The following is a 4,969-nucleotide window of genomic DNA, read 5'->3' as shown; positions in this document are numbered from 1 at the left end:
TATCAGCGATGACGGTATTCCTTCAGAATACACCAGAACTTGATGAGTCTCACCATATCCAACCCTAACACTCTAGTCTGAGTGTCATCACCTCTTACTTGGATCACTGAAATGGTCTAGTTACCACTTTCATTCTGGCTCCAAAGTAATATACACATTATATATATTACATGTTATATAATATAATAAATATAATATAAATAATAAATATAATATAATAAATATAATAATATAATAAATTCTTTTCTGGTTTTGCTGTTTGGTTTCTGGCCTTGAAACAAGGTATCAGGTAGTTCAGGCTGGCCTCAAGAACTTGCCATGTAGCTGATGATGACACTGAACCTCTAACTCCCAAGTGCTAGGATTATAAGCCTGTACCTTCACCACATACTAGAAATGAACTCAAGGCTTCTGCACACAAACTGAGCTATACTCTAAATCCCAGAGTGGTGAATTTTTTTTAATTTTATTTTTTATTTGTGTGTGTGTGTGTGTGTGTGTGTGTGTGTGTGTGTGTGTGTGTGTAGAACTGCATCAGATCCTTTGGAGCTGGAGCTGTGAGTAACTGTAAGCCATCCAATGTTGGTGCTGGAAAGGGATCTCTGGTTCCATAATTGCAGCAAGTGTTCCTTACCACTGAACCATCCTTGTAGCCCTGAAGGGGGGGCTTTTAACTGTAAGGTATGATGAGAATTTTTTAAACACTGGTCATTTCATCTTACACTTGACTCCTTCATTTCCTCAGCCTAACAGCCTAGTGGGCCTCTTGGCTACTTCTAGACCTCTGAACACTGTGAATCTGCACTAGAATATTCTTCTTCCAGATTGCTAAATATCCTGCTCTCTTCCTTCAGGCTCTGCTCTGTGACCTTCTCAAAGAGGCCTTTCCTGTCCTGCAGGCATAACATTGAATGCTTCCCTATATCTTCAGCACTCTCTACCTTGTCCCAACCGTGACAGTTTTTCTTCATAATACTTATCCTCAAAAAATGTTATTGAATATTATTTACTGTGCTGTCTTTTTTTTTTCATTAATGTAATGCAGACACCTACGGATCACCCCCTTGCCTCCACTGCTGTATACCCAGAAGCCTAAAAGAATGGTCAATATATTCTGTTGCCTAAGTTGACAGGCCCAGCATAGACTGGTGGAACCTTATTAGACAGTATAAAGACACACATTAGATACACATTAGATGGCACTAAGTTAGACTCAGAGAATATATTTTCAAAATTTTAATCCTTCATTATGTCAAGAAGGTTGCTGTTAGTGCTGGGATGTCTCTCCTACCTGCCCATTTATATTTATATTTCACAACTGGAGAGTGGGCTCTACATTCACAACTTATTAAAAGCCTTTACAATCCTAAGATTAAAAATGGGCAAATGAATATATTTTTAGAAAAAAAAATGAACAACATAAAAGCCTTTTACACGGAATAATCCCTGACCAGAATTTAATAATCTTGTCTCATTTATATTGTTTTTTTTTTTTTTCGATTACCATGTGTGTGTATACCCACATACACACATGCCACAATCCCATCAGGACTGGATGTCAGACAATGACCTGTGGAAGCTGGTTCTCTCCCCATGCCATGTGGTTCAGATCATCAGGCTTGGCGCCTTGCACTCCCGCCTACTGAGCCATCCCACCAGCCGCTGCTCCAAGAACATCATCTATTTATTATGTGGCTGGCAGGGTCTTAATCTCACTTAAGTCTCCCCAGCAATTCTAGGAGGGAAGTATGATCTTGCTGATGAAGAAACTGTAGGTGAATCTCTCATAAGTTCCAAAGCTTCTCACATAGATAAAATTCACACAAAACTTGCTGTTTTACTTAAAGTGTATAATTCAGTGTCTCTTAGTACATGTGCAGTGGTATGTAACTTATCATTGCTACCTAACTGCAGAACATTCTCATCCTCTGAAAAGCCAATAACCTTTACCTATTACCCAATTCCTAAACAATACTAACCTGCTTTCTGACTCTATGGATTCACCTTTTCTAGACATTGAATATAAACGAAATTGTACCTGTAGTTTTCTATGCTCTCTCTCTCTCTCTCTCTCTCTCTCTCTCTCTCTCTGACTGGGGATTAGACCTATGGCCTCTCACATGCTAAGATAAAAAGGACACTATCACTGAGCTACATTCCCAGCCATATGCCATATATGGTCTTTGGCATCTGACTTCTTTTAGTTAACATGACACCAAGGTTCATCCATATTGTAGCATGTATCTGTACTTCATTGCTTTTTATGAGTAACTATGGAGGTAGCTTATGGTCGAGTGTTTACTTAGCACAGCAAAGCATTGGGCTTGGTATCACATATGACAAAAATAAAAAATTTTAACAGCACTTTATAATACCTAAATACTAGCCTGTATTTGTGTAAATGTTTGTCCATCATCTCATGGATATTCAGGTTGTTTTTACTTTGGAGGCTATATGCAATGTGTATTTGTGAACATCTTCTTGTTTGAACATATTTCCACTTCTGAGTATACACTTACTGGTAGAATGGGTAATGTGGTGATTATATGTCACACTTTTCCAGAAAAGCTAAACTGAATTCTAACATGGTGGGTCTAACATCTTTCATTGACAGTAGCAAGATTTCATTGTTCCATGTCCTCCCAAGAACATGCTTTTCATTGGAATAGTAATCATAAAGTTAGTATTAATTTACATTTCCCTAACGATTAGTGATGCTGACCATTGTTTCACCTACTTTTATGTATCTTTTCGGAAAGCTCTGTTGCAAGTCTTTTGTGAAGCAGAGTAGAAAGAAGAAACTACAAAGACCTGAGAAGCAAAAGGAGCCTCCCTTTCAACAGCTGAGAATCACAAATTCCAAAACAATTAGCAAGTGCTTGATGCCTTTCTCCTTTCCCATCTATAAACCTATAATTTTCTAGGACTCTCATCAGAAAATCCATGTAGTAAAGGGCAAGCCCTAACCCCGTTGTACAATCCTAGTGGCTCCTGGTTTTATCAGATTGTAAAACCATCCATGGTACTTCTGAAGCATCCTATATCACTTATGAAAAATAAAAAAGGAAAAAGCTTCCTTTTCCATTTGAGATGTAACTTCAGAGCCACTAAAAGTTTTTCTTAAGTCCTGGGCTTAAAAAAAATCTGTGCTAGAGCTATTTTTAATAAAGTGTGTTTGTTTTTGAGAAGCCCATACCATGCTCTCAGGTTTTTTTGTTTGTTTGTTTGTTTTGTTTTGTTTTGTTTTTGAGAAGGGGTTTCTTTGTATAGCCCTAGCTGTCCTGGAACTCACTCTGTAGAACAGGCTGCCTCAAACTCTAGAGATTCACTTGCCTCTGCCTCCCAAGTGCTGGGACTAAAGGTGTGCACCACCACCACCACCTGGCTTTTTTTTTTTTTTTTTTAATTTCTTTCTTTCCTAAACATTTATTTATGGGGTTAAGGCTCTCATGGCACACTTGTGGAAGTCAGGGAGCAACCTGTGGGAGTCTGTCCTCTCCTTCCACCATGTGGATCCTGGGATGGAATTCAGATGGTCAGGCTTGGTGGCAGACACCTTTTACTTGCTCAGATGCCTACGTCAGACCTCTGTTTATTTGTTTGTTTGTTGTTTTTTAAATAAACTACAGCATTGCTTTATATTGGCTGGTCCCAAACCTTTTTGCTGCATCCAAGTCAAGGATCTGGTTTTACCTTACTCACTGTTCCTGATAAGGAAAGTGTGGTTCTATGCCTCTGTTGCTGCTGCCACCACTAGAAGTTTAATTAAAAAAAAAAAAATAGGGTGAGGGAAGAGACACATCATGCACGATGTGTCACAGTGTCTTTGGAGCCAGACCTCGCTTTCAGATTCCCCCGGAACTTAAGTTACAAGCATTTGTGAGTGGCCGATGTGAGTGGTGTTGAGCCCTGATCACGGGGAACCCAAATGTCCACCAAGGAGTGTTTTCCGTTGCAAACACACGAGGGGGCTCACCAACTTTAACAAAAGCAGCGGATCAAGATTGAGAGCCCAGAGCCCCAAATCAGCAGGGTTTTTATTGGGGTTACAGCGAGGTTTGGGGAAATTCCAGTTTCTCGGTTTTATGATTGAATGACATTTAACAAATATCGGGCAATAGAACCCGACTGATGCATGCAGAGGGCCAAACTGTAATTGTTTTACTCATCCTATTGTAAAGAACACTTGGGTAAACTCCAGGTATTCGCTGATTAGCTGTTGCTAGGGGTGATGGTTAAATTTTACCAGAGGTGAGGGATTGAAGCACATTTTCTGAACCTGGATTCCCAGGGCATTTGCCTTTAAAATGGAGTTTCTTTTTCAGAAATGGGGTTACACAAACCTCACAGGTAGGTGCTAGAAACCAAAGTTGAATTCTCTGGAAGAGCAGGCCGTAATCACTGAGCCATCTCTCTCCAACACCATCATTTAAAAAACAAAAAAGTCGGTTGTCTCTTTTTGTTGTTTATAAGTTTCCTTTTTATAGTCACATTTGGGGCTATAAGATATCTTAGAGGATAAAGGTACTTGCTGCCAGTCATGGTGCCCTGAGGTGGATCACTGGAACCCACTGGTGAAAGAAGAGAAAATCTGCAAATTGTCCTGACCTCAGGTGTGGCACAAAGTGAGTGCTAAATAGTAAGACTCCCATGTCAGCAATAAATTCCAAGGAAAAACTGTTCTGAAGAAGGGAATGGGGAAAGTTAACCTCTTAAGACTCTGTTTCTCTGACTTTAAAACTGGAATCAAGTCACAGTCCCACCCAAATGCTTAAAACACTTTACGCAAATGACGCAGCGCACGCTGTGGCTACGCCCTCCGTAGAGGTTACCTTCAGCAGGTGACCAGCCGGGAGCACTTCCAGTTCCGGTTCAGAGTGCAGCCAACTGCGCATAGCTTTATGCGCATCCTCGTCTCACCTCGAGCGCACCCTGAGCGCGGGAGCACCATGACCCCAAGGCCTAACTT

The sequence above is a fragment of the Psammomys obesus genome, unplaced genomic scaffold, assembly GCF_907164565.1.
Source record: "Psammomys obesus unplaced genomic scaffold, mPsaObe1.curated_primary_1811, whole genome shotgun sequence".
Taxonomy (NCBI): Eukaryota; Metazoa; Chordata; class Mammalia; order Rodentia; family Muridae; genus Psammomys; species Psammomys obesus.
This window is presented reverse-complemented; position numbering follows the sequence as displayed.